Raw genomic sequence first — 19,961 nt, forward strand, 5'->3', positions numbered from 1 at the left:
AGGCTGTCACTTCTCTAAAGCCAAATCTAGGCTAATAGGTGTTCTCCTCCTGCTTCTAGCCCACTGTAGACTTCAAACTACATTGCACTTTCAGATTCTCCAAGTAGAGTGAATGACCTGAGTGTCAACTAAGCACAAAAAATGAGGCAAGAACAAAGTGAAAAGGTTTAAAAATGTGAACAGCTGCAGCCCCCAGGAGCCACAATTGAACCCAAAAAGTGCCTTGGGTGGGATTCAGAGGATACCTTTCATGAATGGAAGTGCTCTTTCCATTTGCCAAAAGCCTTGTAATCACATAGAGACTGCTGCTACTGGCAGAGAGAGGAAAGGACATTTTTACTAATGACTGCTTTTCACTGCAGATTCCCCGTACCATTTATCCATAAGTCCTCTATCTCTCAGCAAGTTCTGAGTGGGAACTTGCTGATGACTTCCTCCCCTCTCCTTCCAAGGCTAGGAGTTTCCATGAGCACAACTTCACTCACAAGATCCCTGGATTCAACCCAGGTAGTATGCTGTCCTAAAGCATGCCTGCTTGAGATTTCATTCCTTTAAACTGAACTAACAGGTTTAGGGATCAGACAGCAAACAGGTAAAGTTACCACATGTTAGTGGAATAACTTCTGCTGGCAAGAATTTGCCAGATGTGGAGGCCAAAGTTTGTGACTTCTTGCCAACCAAAGCTTATCTGATGAAGCTTATCAGTTCTATTTAGCTGATTGCAGCCTCTGGGAGCTTGTGACCAGACTTGTGAACAGGAGCCTTTGTGAGGGCATTTTGAAGGGGGGGGGGCAAGAGTGCTGTCTCACAGTGTACATAGAACCAAGAAACATAGACGGCAAGTGACCTGCACCACTTGTGCCATGTTTGCCTTCCTGCCTGAGAATGTGCAAAACTACACCTGCAGAAAGTGCAAGCTGTATTTATTCCAGCCTTATCTATTCCTGCCACTGCCCAGAGGAGAAAGACACATGTGGTGGTGGTGGTAGGTGACTCCCTACACAAAACGTCCACCATGTTTACCTAAAATGAGCAATCTGAATAGGCAGGCAAGCTTAACAAATTTCCATTTTTTGTACACAATGCCTATGCAACATAAAAACCTGTTGTGTGCATCAGGAAAACCCAGCAAAGTCTTTCACCCAGGAAAAGAGTTTATATGGAATGGTTGTTGTGCAGATAGGATGCCACAAGATGGCAGTGAGAATCTGTATGGATTTGGGGGACGGGGAGGAGCTTGATGGACCACATACTGTTATTGCATCTTCCTGTTCTATACTATATCATCTACTGATCTACTGTATTTTAAAGATATACTCCTTGAGTAAATCTTTAAGATGTGCATTCCTTCCAAAGTTCATCAAAGGCATTTGGGGGATTAGAATTGCAAAGCAGAGGATCAGTGAAAGAAAAAGGAATGTCTAACCTGGTGCAAGCAGCGAGAAGCAGGAGTTTGAACCCACAGGATTCCTCCAGCTATCCTCCTGCCTCATCTAGCATTCAGGTGCTTCTTCTTTTCATCGCTGTCCCTGTTGCTTAAATGGATCTTGCAAGTCCTCCTATGTGATGCTCAGGTAAAGGAGGATGGCACCTGGAAGTGAGAATGGAAACGCTAAGAGACGATTCCCTTTCATGGATGAGTAGTGCAAACCTGTATGGGAATAACAAAGCAACGTGAATGACAGCTTGGATCAAATTCATAATGACCTGGTTTGTATAGGCCAGGTGTTATGTAGATTGGAGCTTGTTATTGTGCATCATTTTGGCAACCCTGCTGCTCAACTGATAGTTCCAAGAAAGCTGGGCACAAAGCCATTTGCTCAAGCAAGTCCTATACTAAACCAGGAAGACAAGGGGTGCTCCCTTTTTTTTGCCTGTGTCCCATGGGCATGGGGAGCCTGCTGCTGTATCTTCGGTTCTTTTGAAGAGCTTCTAGGAGAGCACACAAGCTGAATCTCAAAAGGCAAAGGAAGCCTGAATTTAGCACCATGTATTTAACAAATGTATCACTGTGATGATTCTTCTCACAAAACCCCCTTGGATTATAACAAGCAATATGGAAAGTTCCCATTTTATAACTGATACATAGGGTCACTGTCTTCTTCCTTTTCCTGTCTTAGAAGCAGTCAGCCTGACTCATTGCAAATACCAGCTCATTTTGAAAGAAATACTCCTGGTTCATTTCTGGATGGAAATAATTATTTGCTGACATACCTGGAAAAGTTTGAACAAGCACCTCTTGAGCATGTGGCTGGTTCCTGAAATATTTGCTTTAATTATTTCCTGCTGCATGTTTATTTTGTGGAGTTCATCACCCTAGGCGTACAGAATGGCTTCTGGAGGAGGTGCAATAAATAATAACACATAAACAAAGCATTACTGGGATAAGTCTGCGATCAAATTTAAAATTAAATCTTTTCCATAAAATTTTAGTACTTGTCTATAGTCTCTTAGGTGGTGATGGGGAGATAACTCCAGAAATGAACAGAAGCTGGTGACACAAAATCCCTCCCCCTAAAAAAATTGTTGAAGGAAGGATCCTTGTCTGCAGTGAATGTTCACTTCATGATTGCCTCTGTTTACAGACTTTGCAGACATTTTGACTACCAGAAAATCCCGCAAAAACATATGGTCAGACACAAGAGCGAGCAAAATAAATATTTGCATATTCCAGAGGGAACACGTCTCCTTTATGCCATTTCAATTTGCTCCAGAACTGTTGGGTGTGATCCAGTAAACATTATGGACTTTAAAGCCTCACTGATTTCAATACAAGTGGTTTGCTTAATTTTCCCACTGCAATCCATTGGACTTCAAGGTGATTAACTTGATCTGTAAATGCTGCTTGTTGTTCTCTGGCTTTAGACAATTGCAAAACACTTGGGACTGTGTTTTATGGCAAGAAGACAGGAAGGAACACAACTGACTCTCCTATCTGAAACACATCTAATTAGAAGCAAAATCTTGTTATTCCCATCAGACCTCTGTCTGGATAGGAATGGTTAAGACGATCCTTGAGCCTAAGAGAACACACACCATTATTTATACTGGCATATCTCAACCACAGCAACTCTGTACTCTTTTATCACCTAATTTCTCCTGTGATAACTATTCCAGTAGTGGAAGCAAACAGCCAAGCAGATAATAGGTCTAAAATCCCAAAGGACTATGCAATATAATGGCCCAGATGGTGGTACATGCTACAGAGGGGTCAGCAAGAATGGAGAAGTATCAGCTGGGGGCATGAAACTACTCAAGGAGAGCTGTTGTGCTGGGCATGAAACTACCTATGGAAAGGCCTTGTTTTAAAAGTATTGTTTTGTATTGGTCAACCAGCTGTTTTCTTAGTTATCATAGATATATTTTTAGATCGGAGCTCCTGTGCTGGTTTAGGAGGCCTGGAAAAGGAAAGGAATAAAGAACTCCCCATCTCATCCCTAGGGATGGTTGCTCAGCAGCATCAATGCTAATGAACAGAGAGTAGCAACGGGAAGCCGGTGTCTCCTCTGCTCTATCAGTGCCAGAGATTCACAGGGGCCCCTCTGAGTGTTGTCATGTGCAATTAGAAGAGCAGAGGAGATAGGCAGGAAGTCATTCATCCATGGTTTACACAGGGTATTATCTCCTTGCCTGGCAGCTTGAGCACAGATTGATTAACAAAACATTCCATTTAATAATATTCCTGTGTAGTGGGGGAGGAGGAGAGACGAGGAGAGAAACCCCAGCAAAAACAGAATGAAATAATGAAGAAGCAAAAAAGAAAAGAAAGCACCTCATTTTGTGGCAACAACAACTTTTCAAGATAGGATAGGTCAGCAGATCCCCAGAGCATATGAAAAAAATGCAGATAGACAGAATATTTAGCTAGACTATTACTAGTGGTGGTGGATCAGATAATGACTGAATGCGGATGCTATGGAGATGTTTCCCAGTCCAATCAGGCTCCTCATTATCTGCAGGTACCACACTGGTTACCAAATAGCTTCTATCGCACCCAAAATATCAGGCAAAGCAAGATTAGGGCATAAAGCCACTGCTTTTTTGCCACTTCTGTGCAAGTAAACAGAACATTTATTTCACAAGCCAATCACAGCTACTTTATTTGGGGATGGAAAGACAGAGATACTGAGAGGCAAGTGGTTGTGGAGGTGAATCCCAATGCTATTTCTATTAGGAAGTTTGTTAGAAGAGAAAACTGCAGCCCAAACTTCTGCAAGTGTTATATTACTATACTTCACCGCATATTTGTGTAGGTACAGAAAATACATTATTTCATAATGATTTCTCTGGCTTAGGAGGATAAAGGCCCCCCCCCCCTCCACACATACACACTTTTACATGCACTTGGGTGAAAACCTAGCTACAGTGCACACAAAGGAACTTCTAAGTAATCTTCCACTATGCCGGTGCTTTGAATACTGCCTTGCTCCTCCTATAGCTGATGTAGTAGCTGACTTGCAAAGAATAATGTTAGACGTGGTTGGAAGCAAAGTTGGCCCAAGACTTTTGGTGCCTGAGGCAGCATGGCATCCTTCCCAACTCCATTCCACGAAGAGAAGCTGACTGGACTGGCAGTTAAATCTTAGTTCAGCACTGGTGATGGGACAGTGTCCTCCACTTGGCACACGTTGCTCCAACACCTTGCCACCACTCACTGCATCTGTCACTCAAGGCGGTATCTTTACTCTGCTTCATGTAAGGGCCAGTCCTCTTAGAAAGCTAAGTATATATTTTTTCTTGGCTATATATTGAAAGCATGGAAGCATTCTGCCGATTAAACATTATTTACCCATGATATCACACTGGCTTGTCCTTCTACCAGTGGAGGTTGATCCAAATCAGACACAGCCCCACCAGCCTCAGCCAGCTGCCTGCCTGCCTTCCTATCTATGACCATTCCAAAAGGATGGCATTGTCAGCTTGCTTCTCCTTGGTCTCAGTGTTGCCCTTGCAGAATTCACCAAGGACGACGACAAGAGCAAAGCTGGATTTAATTGGCTCTGCCTCTCATTGTCTCTGGCTCTGTCTACCATCGGCTCTGGCTCCACCTGTTGTTGGCCTTCCACCCTACCATAGCAATGGGCATCAGCTGCCACACCAGTTCCCTTGACTGGTGAGTGATTTGCCAGTGAAGAGTGTGGACGTAACAAAAAGATTGTATTACAAGGTTATGAGTCAAAACTTGAGTTATCAGTGACAAGAGAGGAGAGATAAATATTTGGGAAGCCTATTGCTATGAGTTGTTTTTTTTAATATATAGCAAGTATTACAACACTTGAAAAGGACAAGTAGAAAGTACAGTGGTCAACACTGTCTCCCTGATGGGCTATGTATCAAAGATGCTGGGGAAAGGAGGAAATGAAATTTTAGTAAAGTGTAGCCTAAAGCAATGTATTTCCCCTCCCCAATTGTTCAACCATTTTAAGAGGGCAGGAATTTTACCTGTCATGCAAAACAAGAGAAGCCTGGCAAAGAAATTCACAAGCTATTAACCTTTCCTGATTGGAGTCTTGAACATACAGCTAGAGAAGGTGGCTGCATGCTACCTGTTGTCAAGCTCAGATTTGCTTCTCAAGTATATTCTTCCTCTGATTTATTACTGTTCTGATAAGATGGAATAATATTGCATCATGTAAGCTGCTCCAGGACATTGGTATCCATTGTCAGAAGGGCCAACCACATTCCTGGCCTCTCTCGCCAAAGCAATCATTGCTACAGCTTCTTCTGGCTTTTGCAGTTCCACTTCCTCTCCTCATGCTTTCTTATCAATATTGTGCATAAACATGGATGCCTGCAAGTACCACCAGATTTATTTACATCCAGTGATTCATAGTTCATACCATATTTAAGGGCGCATGAAGCAGCATTATAAAGTTTGACCACAGTGGTGGTGGCGGTAGGCAAAGGAAGGAAGAGCAATTGGAAGAAAATTGGAAGTTCCTCAGAGAAGTTCCCTGGAGAAGTTGAATCAGCTTCACCTGACCCACAGCTCACCTATTTCAAAGCAGGGCTCCATTATGAATGGAGACAAAATTAAAAATCATTATCAACCTCAGAAACTAGTTTTTGAACCTGACATTGTGCATGGCGCATGATGGAACATTAATGATATAACCGAAGATCTCTGGAAACTGCTTTATTTTCACCTGCCCTGCATACACTTTTAGTAGCATCGTGCATGGTGGTTTGCTGTTTGGAAAGTCAACTCTGACCCCATAAAAATGTTCCCAGGAATGAAAGAGTTTATTGATTTAACCAAATATAGAGTTGCCATATTTCAAAAAGTGGATATCTGGACACAAACGTTGTTGAGCTTTTTTTTAGCTTTGCTTCAAGTTTTCCATCCAGACACTGCTTTCAACTATGTCCTAGAAATTCTGGATGTATGGCAGCCTAAATAGTCAGGATACTCACCCAACAAAAAGCTGCTTATCTGAGTGATCCTGACATGTATTCACAGCAATTACTGAAAGCTTACTGAAGGCTTAATTGAGAATAAGTGGTTAACATTAAAGAGTATCACCACTCTAATTCTCTTGGTCTAAATGCACATAATCTGTTTTAATATCAGAGAAGATGTTTCTGGGAACATAATAGCTGAGCGTTACGAGCCAAATAAATTAAATTATACATACCAAGCTAATTATGGGTATTGGCAACACCACTAGGGAAAATGAGTTTTGCCATTTGCCAATTCACTGGGAAAGTTTGTGGTATAAAATTCAGAATGAGGGGTGCCTGTGATGTTTTGAATCTATGCTCCCAGTCCAGAGAACTTTTTCCAAAGTTTTTAAAAAGATGTTTGAGAGGGTTTGTTTTAAAATAACTTTCATTTGCATAAACATACAAGTGGTGCTTTTAATCAAAAAGAAAAAAGCAGGAAACCTCCTTCCTCACAAGCATGGTGGAGTGGCACAACTGAGGATTAGATCAACATTTCAATCAGTGGCAACAAAGTCTGTTGATTGCAGTGCAAAGACAAAGAGGGAAATGAGGTCAACCCTACTTCTTCAAACTGAAAGGGAAAAGGACAGGTGTTTTGCAGCCACTCCCTGTGCTCTAAGGGAATCATTGGGATTCCCTGTCTCATCCTTGATGCCTTATGGCTGTTCTGACAAGACTGTCCCTGAAAAGCAAGTTATGGTTCAGGGGAAAACTTTTTTCTTTTTCTTTTTTACTGCCAAGACATTAGCAGACTTTAAAATATCTTCAGACCTTCTCCATAAACCAGAAGGTCTAGAAACTTGTTTTCTTTTTCAAAGGCAGTGCAAGATTCCTATGTGCATGTACATAAACTTGGTTTCTGGTCACTTGAGTACTCAGCTCTTGATGATTAACAGCTGGTGTTTCTCATGATGTGAGCTTATATTGAAAACAGAGCTTAATCTGATAGCTCATCCACACATGCCGATCATGTGTATGTGTGAACCAACCCTAAAATTCTAATGTAATTCTTCCAAAGCAGAGATATCACCTTGCCAACAAAGGTCCGTATAGTTAAAGCCATGGTTCTCCCTGTCGTGATGTATGGAAGTGAGAGCTGGACCATAAAGAAGGCTGATCGCCAAAGAATTGATGCTTTTGAATTATGGTGCTGGAGGAGACTCTTGAGAGTCCCATGGACTGCAAGAAGATCAAACGTATCCATTCTTAAGGAAATCAGCCCTGAGTGCTCACTGGAAGGACAGATCCTGAAGCTGAGGCTCCAATACTTTGGCCACCTCATGAGAAGAGAAGATTCCCTGGAAAAGACCCTGATGTTGGGAAAGATGGAGGGCACAAGAAGAAGGGGACGACAGAGGATGAGATGGTTGGACAGTGTTCGCGAAGTGCCTGGCGTGCTCTGGTCCATGGGGTCACGAAGAGTTGGACACGACTAAACGACTAAACAACAACAATTCTTCCAAAGAGTTTTCTGCATGGCATTTCATGACCCTGATTATGCAGACTTCTTGACAGCAGTGCAATTTAATCTTTTCTAGTTTTGAAGGCCTTTTGGAGTCTAATACTGAAATTGCCAGCAATTGTATAATTGTAAACCAGGCTCCCTACATGTGCCTTTGTGTGACAATTTTAGATAGAGCAGTCAGAATAACCTTGCATTGAAAACTCAAATCTGTTATGGAAAGAGGGAATGGCTGATATAAGAGGGTAGGCACAGCTGACTTTGGAATTATATGGATCATATAAGAAAATGGTATTTAAAATATTTACATCAGACCTGCACAGTCTGAAAACCACGAAGTCAAACACAGCACACCAGCCATGCATGACAGCTTCATAAACACCATGTTTCTCCTGCTAGTCTGGGCAGTTCTACTGCTGTTGAACTATATTTATTTGACATGATGTCTTGCAGATTGGGCAGGCTTGCCTTTGCATGAATATCTGAGCACTGATACAATAATTTAATAAATAGGGATGCCAAATGCTTCAAAGAGGTTGTTTTTATTTTTTAAAAAACATTGTAACTAGTATTTCTTAAAAATAGAATCATACACCCATAGAATTGTAGGGAGGGATCCTGAGGGTCATCTAGTCCAGCCACTTGCAATACAGGAATCTCACTACTAATTTAATAACATGTAGAATAAAGCCTTTAGGTTGGGATTCAAAGAGCGCCTCCTAAGGTATATGGATTAAGAGAAAGAACACAGAACTTGTGTTTGGGAGCTGTCCATGGTACTGTGAAGACAGCATTAATTGTTAGGAAGCCAGGCTGATCTTTATGAGGGAAATATGCAAGAGTGGAATTCAAGCATCTTTGGATCATTACAGCCAGTGATACTCAAACTGGGGTGTATAGGAGACCTAACAGAGGGCACAAATTACGTGGGGAGGGGGGAATAAGGTTCTACAGCATGTGGGGACTTGCTTCCCATATCCATCTCACTTGGTTGAGTAGCCCTGGCAGTGGACCCTTCCTGATTCGCTTTGAATTAGTGGAGATGACTGCACCTCCAGTGCGCTCATGAACCCAAACTGATTTTGGGGTAAAGAAGCTCAGGAAGAGCTGTTTCTTTATTCTGCTGATGATTCCTTCCTGATTTGCTATTTCAATAAAGAATCAGATATGTCCTGTGATCTCTCTCTTCTAATACTCCTCTTGCTGTTTACCTCTAATTTATATGATCCTTGCATGCAGTAGCAGGCTGGATGCAACTGAAGATGAGTCTCTCCACATGCTTATCTATGCAGCAGATTACTAATATTAGGTTAGGAGGAGATAAAAAAAGGAGCCAAATTCAGAAAGTCTGGCCAACATTGTATAGAAGCCTCAAGGTGCTATGCAAGCCCTCTCCTCTTATGGCTCTGTGGGGATTAACAGTGCTCAACTTCTCACAAAGGAGTGGTAATTAATAAAGCATTGTTCCTGTGATTAGTAAGACTAAAATCCACTAAAGAATATACACAAAGCTCCACAAATCCTTTTACCAGCTCTTAGATAGCAAGAGACCTCCTCCTTGGGTGAACACCTTTCATTTGAATTCTCTGAGAATTAGAGAATAAGAGTGAACAGACTGCTATCATACATGATTGCCTTCAGGTTTTAGCTAGAATCCCAAGATCATCAGCCCAGTTTTAGTGAAGCATAGTGGTTCATGGAGCAGGCATAAACTTAGAATTAAGAAATGGATAACTCTGAGCAATGCTTAGCCCAGGGAGTTTGTTTTCAGTAACAGAACACAGCTTGTATTTCTGTCACCCACAAACCCAGACTGGGTTCATCTTCCTAAGCATCCTTAATTTCAACAGCAAAATTTGAGTCGGAGCCCCTTTTTCATTTATTGCTATTGTCAAATCATTGGGAGTCAGAAATCTTTGTAAACCTACTGCAAATCACCCAGAGATCTACCAGTAGAATCTGTTCTACTTTCTGCCCACCTCTGTTATAGATAATATGAGGAAGCAGAAGGGTCTGATCTGTCTCTTTGCAAATGGAGTCCAAGAAGATCCATGAACCTTCTGCTTGTATTGTGCAACAGCCGTCCTGGAAATTAAATGGTGACCAGTCCCTCATCCCACATGATGGCATGGGCACAGTCCTCTGAGACGGGGCAGGGTTTTTATTCAGCTGCTGTGGTTATTTGAATAAAGCAAGACATAGATAAGTCTCTTTCCCAACTTCGATTCTTGAAAAACCTCCACAGGCATTTAGATCTAAACAACCAGTTCCTTTCTTACATTCTTGATTTTCTGAGTACTAGAGACCAATCATCTGATATATTTACTAAGCAAATTATACTTCAGTTTTGAATCTGAAGCAAGTGAAATTATTTTAGGCAAAAAATAAAATAAATCACTTTTCCCCCTTGAGGATATAACCAACTGCTGGCAGAGCTCTCTGTTCTTATTAGTCTGTGTTGAAGTGCTGCAGGATTACTTATAATTAACTGTCATTGTGTCATTTCCCCCCTAACTACTCAGATTAATAATTTTATATACATATACATATAAAGATCAGCAGCAAGCATGATTAAAACATCTCTATTCTGTTCTCGTACAGTTCTATTACCTTGGTCTAAAACATTCCCCATCTTGGCTTATTTTTACTTCACAATATACATAACAGTGTTTCTGACAATAACAAACTGTGCAGGGGGATGGGCTATGTTTGAAGATTAACATTCAGAATAAAAATGGCAGCTTCTTTATCTAGTCCTTGAACTTACAGGCTCTCGGTATGTAGTAGCCTAAGGCTTAGCCACTTATTTTTAGAACTGCTAAAGTAGTCAATTGATTAGCTATCTATTTTTTCAAGGTAGCCACTGTCGATTGTATATACAAAAATAATGAAATCCACATTTGTGATGTCACTTATGAAGCTGTAATTCACTAGTTGCGCAAAACCAATTGTACAGAACTCCCTCAGGGTGTTTCGTGTGAATCAAGAACACCTAGGTTTATATAGTGCTGAAGTAGAGCTAATCTTGATCCTATGCCAGAAGTGCAATGTTTTGTTCCCAAACAATGGAAAGAGTTAGGCTTGCAACAAAGAAATTGCATGATAGCTGCTTTTTAACAAGAAGAAGAAGAAGAAGAAGAAGAAGAAGAAGAAGAAGAAGAAGAAGAAGAAGAAGAAGTGTGCATTTACTGCATTTATCTAGTTTTTGCATTTGGCTTCTCTAGATTGTGCATTCAGTTGCACACATTGCACGGGGCTCTATAGTTCTAGAGTCTACAATTACAGAAAGTTGTTCATGCAGGGCTGCATAGCCTGATCCACAAAGGCTAAATGCAGGTAATCAATCATATACTGAGACTTACCAAGAGCTAGATAACCCAGGCAGACAGCAAGGGAGTATGTCAAATCCTGCTAGTCACCACCAGTAGCAGATGGTGTGGTGGTGCAGAGGCAATTACCTGACCATGCAGAAGGTGAGTTACTGCTGCTTAGGCAGTGAGGGTGATACAGTGCAAACACATTGGCAGGAGTGCCAGATTGGTTCTGCTGATACATTTCCACTGCCTCTGCCCCACCATGCCATCTGCAACTGGTGACCATACAAGGTTAATGGGCTGCATTTAGTTTTGTGAGATCTTGTACAATAAAACATTGTGAAAAGATAGCAGACTTGGATGAGCTCATCAGCTTTCTAAAAACCATCTTTAGGTTGCAGTCCTGTACACACTTGCATAGGAATAGGCCCCAGTGAACACAGCAGTACATATGCATAGGGTTAGACAACCTGCCCACCATCCTGTTGGTTATTTATATATCGCGCCTCACAAACAGATGTATTGTGAAGGGCTTCAAATATTATCCTGCCTCAAACTCAGCTGTGGGTGGAGAAAGTGTTGACTCCCTCTTCCTGCTGCTGCTGTGAGGCAGCCCAGAAGGGCAGCAAAAAACAGCCCTAGCCTCAGCAGAGCCCTGCGCCCAGCCCAAGGCTGCAGCCCCCACCCCATGTACAAGGGATGGAGTGCAAAGGCTTTGCTGGAGCAGCGAACCCAGAGTGCAGGGGTGCAAAGCTGGGGAGGAGATCCAGAGACCTCCGGGGGAGAAGGACCAAAGAGGCCATCAAGGAGGGGAGATGACCCCCATCGAAGAGGGGAGATTTCCATCCCCAGAACCCAGAGAGAGAGAGGTGCTCAAGGAAGGGATACACTCCATGCCCGGCAGACCCTCCCTGCCGAATGCTTTGCCTCATCCATGCCTGCGTTCATCCATCACTCTCTCTTGCCTCCAAAGGCAGTGGCAATATGGTGGTGGAGCCAGAGCAGTGGGCCAAGTAGACGTGCCAGGAGGCAGAGGACAGGGCCAAAAGGGAAGCAGACAGTGGCCGAAGCAAGACAGAAAGCTTCGGTGGCACACACATACACACAAAAAGAAAACCAAAAAAAACCTGGGTTTCCATACATGCAGGAAATTCCGGACATCTCTTAAAATTCAAAAATTTCCTGCCAGCCACCATTTTAGACATCTGATTTCCATACATGTCCAGAATTTTTCAGATGTATGGCAAGCCTATGGACTGCAGAACTGAGCAAAATGTTCCTGCTCTTATTTCTTGCTTGCTTCCGCCGCCCCCCAATGAATTTGAAAAATGAAAAGTTTGGGCTCTATGCCTGTCTGGGTGTCACTCTGATTGATTCTACATCCTTCATCAAACCTTGAAGATATTCTTCCTAATCTCAGACAAAAGAGGTTGATTATGATTACTTCAGTGTGATATACTCTGCACCCGAACATATATTATTACTTCACATTTTCATGACTGAGCCATGCACTGTAAATACATTCTGATGCGCTCTGATGTGCCCTGGCTCAAATGAAGCAATCATTGTTTTCTCTGTTGGTTGGAATACTTGATTCAAATTTAAAGGGTGGAAAATGTTTTGGAAAATGAAAAGTTACATTTACTTTAGGGGCAAGGAAAACTGCATGCACCTGGAAGCAAATGTTTCTTACTTCTTCTATTTTTAAAGCATTTTGTGCTTGTTTAGCATTTTTGGCCATGGATGTTAGGTGTAATCAATACAGAAATTGAAAAACATGCCATATGATATGGCTTGATTTCTAAATAAGAGGTATGGAGTCTGATTATCATACTTGGATCTTCTTAAGCAAAATCTCCTCCTGTGTCCATAGATGTGCAGAGAATGATTGACATTTTGTTTAGTGAGAGGGCAATGGAATTCTGCATATGTTTAATGGCACACTTTCCTAAATAAGTGGTGTGCAAGTCCTGGATTTAATTTTTTGAATGTTTAATGGTTCTTGCTCATAACTCTTATTGTTTCATTCCTTTTGTAAACCACTTTGAGTGGTGCATAAATTTCATGGGCTGAAAAAAATAAATAAATATTGTAAGGTTAAAACTTGCAGCCCTACCAAGTAAAAATCTTACCAGCCACCACGATCAACTGTCATAGAGTAAGGGAGCTGTTTCGCTTTTGTCCTAACTTAGCAAAGTTGGTGCTGAGGAGACATTTGTGGGGAAGGATTTCCTCTCACTAAACAGAAAAGGTTCTGTGTGTTCCATTCCTGCTCCCCATCCATTTCACCTCCAAAACACATCTCTGAGGGAGGGATTTTTATTTAATTTTTTTCATTTTGTGTGATAAGGTTTTTATTCTCAGAAGTTATAGTCAGGGCAGAACACTCTGAAATTTTGTTGGAGTCAGACTAGAACCCTGCTTTCCAACCCTTTTTAGGAATTCATGTGCTAATTGCTACTTATTGTTTGCCACCCTGGGCTCCTTTAGGAGAAACGGCAGGATATAAATTCAATAAATAACATACTATCTTCTAGGCTATGTATGTTCCAACCTGATTCATTAAACATGATGGCTGAAACAAAGACAATAAAATGAACTTTTTAAAAGTATGCAAAGTATCACCATTCCATGTTTTGATTTTTTTAAAAGAGTTTTATCTCTGTGCTCCATTTGGAAAGATTGGGTGTTCATGCAGTTTTCCAGTCTGTAATATTTCCAAGTCACTGGACAGATTTCTAGTCGTTTATTAACTATTTGAGCAGCCAGCAAAAAGGTGCATTAGCACCAGGTTAACCTAGCTAGGGACGCGGGTGGCACTGTGGGTAAAAGCCTCAGCGCCTAGGGCTTGCCGATCGAAAGGTCAGTGGTTCGAATCCCCGCAGCGGGGTGCGCTCCCGTTGTTCGGTCCCAGCGCCTGCCAACCTAGCAGTTCGAAAGCACTCCCGGGTGCAAGTAGATAAATAGGGACCGCTTACTAGCGGGAAGGTAAACGGCATTTCCGTGTGCGGCTCTGGCTCGCCAGAGCAGCGATGTCACACTGGCCACGTGACCCGGAAGTGTCTCCGGACAGCGCTGGCCCCCGGCCTCTTTAGTGAGATGGGCGCACAACCCTAGAGTCTGTCAAGACTGGCCCGTACGGGCAGGGGTACCTTTACCTTTAACCTAGCTATATAACTCGGATTTCAGGTGTCTACATAGATAACGTTTCTATAAGCTTTAGGAGTGATTAAAAAAACAATCACTTCTGTGATATGTTGTACAACAGTGGCTAGTTTCCAAAAGAATCGGCAACAATTATTTTAACAGCTAGGCAACATAGTACTAAATTGTTCAAAGTCTCCCCCATTTTCATTTCATTCTTGATGTACATTTTGCTACACAAACAGTCCCCTATTTTTAAAGGTAATGTGAGGCTCTGCTCTGCAAACCCGTAAGAAAATATGCAGCATGTACTGGAAAAACAAAACTGAGAAAGATGACTAGTATCCTAAGAGGAAACAAATGCACAAGCCAAGCGCTTGAGGCAGTGACCTTGGCTGGTTGCATTTCTATTGGGAGAAGGTTTTGATTTAAGAGCTGTTTATGTGAAGCATAAATGGTTGCAACCTGAGCAAAGTTGTTACTGATGGTTCATATTTCAGAAGCTCCATCCATAAGAAGTGGAGAACTTTTTAGGGAGTTTGCTCCTATGCTTTGTGAGGGCAGAGCTATGCATCTGAACAAACTTACGAGCAGCTTTGTAAGTCTGCGTTAAGCCTTAGGCCAGGGACTGTCTTTTCATTTTTATTTGTAAGCTGCTCCAGGTCCCTGTTTTTGGCTGAAGAACAGGATAAAAATGTGTTAAATAAATCAATACAATGTTAGGGAAGGCGACAGCAGAAAACATCAGAAAGTGTGTTTCAAAAAGAAAGGAAAGGATGATGGTTAGTTGTTGTTATATAGAATAATTATCAGCCGTAATATTTGTATTTTTGTTATTTTAAACATGTTACACATACTCAAATGATTTTAGCAGATAATGAGAGAATATAGTAGTGTTTTGCAAAATCTGTATCTAGGAATGAGCACAGCAGTCTGGAAATGACCTACCACATGTGGAAGGTGTCTTTCACTCCCACGAGGGCAACTTTACATGCTGGCAACAGGATAGGGCAAGAAGACCAAAACTCTGATGTACATCTGCTTGTTCAACATAGGTAGTGCGATATATTACACAATCTCTTGCACAAGTAGATGTATGAACTGCTAATATAGCACTGTGTGAACTCAGGAATCTATGTGTCATCCGCTAATAATTCACTCAGAGAAGGACCATAGCTCAGGAGAACATCTGTTTTGCAAGCAAAAAGTCTTAGTTTCAATCCCCAGGGCCTCTGGGTAGCCTTGGGAGAGACCCCATCACTTCTGCCGGTCAGTATAGACAATACTGAGCCATTTGGACTTGTTATAAGGCAATTTCTATGTTTCACAGAAATATTTCAAGGGTGATTCATAAGAAACTCTTCTGTCGGGCTCAGAGCTCATTTCCAGGTCTGTTCCACAGGTGAAAACTGACAGCATTTTCTTTTTATACCTATTGATACCTGACCTAATTTAGAATGCCTGGTGGTCAGATCAGCAGTAAGGCTTTTCAGTCTGTCTCAGTACCTTGTACAAGGCCATGTTGTCTGGGTTGGTCATAATCACAGCATCAAATGGCACATTCACATATGAGGCTGCAGTAGTCTGAAGCATCTTGCATCATTTACATTAACCCCGAGTGCTGCTTGTATAGATGTGATGCACATGAACACTTTGGACAAATAGATTTTACATTCACAGAAGAACCCTAATGAATGAAAGGGCTTGTTTAGGTCTTAGAAGTGAAAGTACTATGTGTTGGAATGGTTCCTACTACTGCCTCTTGTTGGAAGAGCTGTGTTTTAAGATAAGGTCCAGGTGAGTCCACCAGCAGTAAAATAATCCACAACAAAGACGTGTAAACCTGCTGGAAGTTAGATGTCTACTGGCAGATCTCTGGATCATTTGATCATCTTTCAGCGACACATTGCATCCTGGACCTGTTGCCAAAAATTGCTTTTTGCATAAGACTTTGTAAACACAAACATAATACTTTCAGCAAGTTCGTGCCCACAGTTGTCCATAGATTTCTACATGATGGATGAGATCTTGGATGCCAGGACAAAGAGTTTTAGTGTTGATGAGCTTTAGAAGATTGCTTTTATAGCTCCATTCATAATCAAAATCTAAAATCAAATGAAAGGAGCACAGAGGGAGAGCAGAGGAGACTCTTGATGAACAATGTATATACCCTCAGAAATTGACCATAAATAAACTGCTGTCTGTTTCAAATCATGCTGATGAGAGAACCCAATTTTTTCGCCACAAATGATTTATTAGGAATGCAATAACATGGAAATAGGAATTCATGCAATCTTAGCCTATCTTCCATTTTATGTAAAGTTGCTGTCTTAAGCTGCCAAACAAAATCAAATGCAAAAATGTAATAAAGGGAATGGAAACTTCCCTTGGACTAAAAGTTACTGCTTGCCTTTAAAATACACTTAAGAAATAAGTGCCGAGGCTCATTAATCTTGTTACCTATACTGCACAGGACTCATTTTCTATTTGACAGAGGGTAAAATACATTTTCCATTGGGAAACGGAATGGAAAATGTATTATACATGCAATTCATTTTTAAAAATCAGCTTTTGGGGAGGGGATGGATCTGGTAGATTTCAAAAGCAGATGGGAAGTTTAGAAAAAGGCTACTTAGCACAGCCCACATTTTGCAAGGCTGAGATTGCTTGCAAATCCCCAAGACTGGAGATGGAAGACAGCTATAGTTGTAGCTGATGTGCAATAATTTCGTACCGACAAGCCAAGAAGTAATGCAATATTCATATGAAATGAGGTGAAGCTAGCTCCTGTAGCACAGAGGCGTGACACAATAAATATTCTAATTGGTTAAGTTGAGAAGTACTCTGAAGTCACATTGACATCAGTGGGATTATTTGCTTAAGAGAGTGCCACTCATGCAAAATGAGAATTGCTGTGTTATATTCCATCCATAATTGGCATCTTTCTGAAGCAGTTGGTGGGGGGAAAGCTGTTTTTTTCCATGATAACCATGGCATCTCCTTTCTGTTCCTATCAGGAGGCATCCCATGTTCTCCCCATTCTGGCACACTGTGAGCCCACACTAGGGACGACCCAGGTTCAAACTGGCTGCACCTTCCAAACACAGAGCTCCATTTGTTCACATTCCCTTACTGTTTCCCATGTTTCTTTTAGACCTCTTCTTCAGTTGTCAGCCCCACTGTCTACATACTGACTGCAGAGAAACCTGGAGCAAAGTTCTGCTTTTTTGCTTATGTTACTCTGTAAAATGCTGCACAGTGCACGTGTTTTAGTATGTATGTATGTATGTATGTATGTACAAATAATGTCACCATAATACCATATAAACATCTATCCTATTTTTTGGTATAGAGCAATGGAAAATGCATCATTTTCATCCAGTCCAATTGTTGGCACAAGTCTTCCATAGTTTTCATGCCTCGTTCATGCTGCCAAACAGAATATTAAAAAGTGCCTTGGACTTTAAAACAATGTACGAAGTACTTTATGATCTCCATCTAATCAATATTTACAACAGACCTGAAAGTTATTGTGGGTTTTAAAAATAAATAAAAAGAAAGAAAGAAAGAAAGAAAGAAAGAAAGAAAGTGTCAATTATTAATTTGAGTGTGGCAACATTCACAGCAAGGCTCAAAGGCCCGTTATTGAATACACTGAAGGTTATTTTACCACTACTACTACTACTACTACTACTACCATATTATGTGTGAAAGCATAGCTACCATCCTTTGTTGGATCAGAAATTAACTGACCAACATTTCATCAGTAAGTGCAAATGACAGCTATTATTCTGGAATCTCTAAAGGCATTAAACAGACAGTTACCAAACAGTCTCCCATCCAGAAACCAGCCAAGTCCAAACCTGTTTCATTTCAACATCATTTCTTGTTCACTTATCTTGCTACAGCACTAACACCTTTTGTGGAGGGTCACACTATATTTGTAGTCTCATACGGATTTTTCCTACCTAAACCAATTCTCAACTGCATTGCAGTGTACAGGGAGGGAGGTTTTCCCCCCGTCCCTCCCTGGCCACGAACCAGACAAAAAAAACACCCCACCACCCCACTCTAAAAGGGTGTAGCACAATGGGTGGCCAAAATTGACCTGAGTGTAACATTTTAGATTACTTTTATCCTTGTCTTTAATGACAATGTTAGTTTAACAGGAGGCTCTCTTAGTGTTCCACTTTGCAAATGAGTGGTTTCTCAGCACTTTTCCTGGGACTGAGTCACAGAATTGTATAGAAATGTTGTATCGGAAGCAGTCAGCTTTGTGTAATCCAGTTCCATTATTATTCAACTTTAAAAACAAGCCTTTCTTTAATTTTAATGTAGTCTGCTAAGTGCCTGCACTCATCTGCAGCTGTCAAAACAGAGAATATCCAAGCATAATATTTATCTCATTAGTGTAAGTAAAGAGGTTGTAATTAGGTGGATGTGATTCAAAATTATCTTGCAATTTGTCACCAGAATTCTTGACATAAAGCAGATAATGTGACTTTTTATTGGACTAATTTCTCTTAGTAGAAGAGAAGGCAAGAGTCTGAGCATGCTTCTGCAGGAGAACTTTCAAAATCTGCAGATACAGATTCTTTGTGAGGCAGAAAAAAATTAATTCCTTGGCTAGTCTCCCTCTCCACACCAAACTGGCAATGGTCCCCCAAATAATTGAGCTATTTAATGTGACTTGCGATGAGAAGGAAGGGAAAAACCCATTTACTTGTCATTTACAAAGAATGATGTTAATTTGCAATTAGATAACTGAAAGCATTAACCTCTCAACGTATCTCTTTCTTCAAGCTGTGCAGTATGCTAGAATTATGATCATCAGCCCTCAGAACTGCTAACTTAGCACAGTCAATAAAATCAATGTGTTTTGGGTGCAAAAAGTCAGCAAAGAAAACTCTTTAGAATGGTGCAACAGTCTTTGGTGATGGAAATCTTTCTAAATATCTGCACCTAAGACCCAAAATAAGTGGTCTAGAATATTAATAATTATCTACTAATGCACTTATAATCAAGTGAAATCATATGTGCATACAAGGAACTGACCTCATTCACACATGCCCATAAATCCTTTGATGATGGGCAGAAGTGGACCATTCAAAGCAGGGGTGACTAACCTGTGGCAGACCTGGTGTTGTTGGGCTCAAACTCCCATCAGTCCCAGCCAGCATGTCCAGTGGTCAGGGATGATGGGAGTTGTAGCCCAACAACAGACTCCAGAAGTAAACATGTTGCCAGGAACATCCACATATTTAAGGCTGAAGCCATTTGATGACAGCTCTCAGCACATCTGATTTACTGCATTGTGAAGAAACCTTCACAGTGATGGTGACAACTGATGTCTGATAAAAATGAACATATGATTCTCAGAATCATATAAGTTGGTAGGCCCACCACCTGCCTCCTTGATCCGTGCCCATCTTGGCTAATTAGGGAGTGTCCAGATGTTGTGCGTACCCCCCCCCCCGGTTGAAATTATCAATTTGTCCCTTGACATGGGGACATTCCCAGGGGAACTGAAGGAAGCAGTAGTGTGTCCACTCTTAAAGAAAACTTCATTAGATCCCTTCATTAGATCAAGGCGGGTC

At 41.3% G+C, this 19,961-nt stretch overlaps 1 protein-coding gene across 4 annotated transcripts in view; it reads right to left on the reverse strand.

The window, feature by feature from the left end:
* THSD7B (thrombospondin type 1 domain containing 7B) overlaps window positions 1–19,961 on the reverse strand; it is a 428,797-nt gene that overhangs the window by 350,979 nt on the left and 57,857 nt on the right. For all 4 annotated transcript variants that reach the window (XM_083405406.1, XM_083405404.1, XM_083405403.1 and 1 more), the window contains 2 exons: window positions 2,215–2,336; window positions 1,427–1,591 (listed from right to left, as the gene is read on the reverse strand). The gene's annotated coding sequence lies outside the window, so the exon portion shown is untranslated. The remainder of the gene's footprint in view (window positions 1–1,426; window positions 1,592–2,214; window positions 2,337–19,961) is intronic.

Source organism: Podarcis tiliguerta (genome assembly GCF_965153285.1).
Source record: "Podarcis tiliguerta genome assembly, chromosome: 1".
Classification (NCBI taxonomy): domain Eukaryota; kingdom Metazoa; phylum Chordata; class Lepidosauria; order Squamata; family Lacertidae; genus Podarcis; species Podarcis tiliguerta.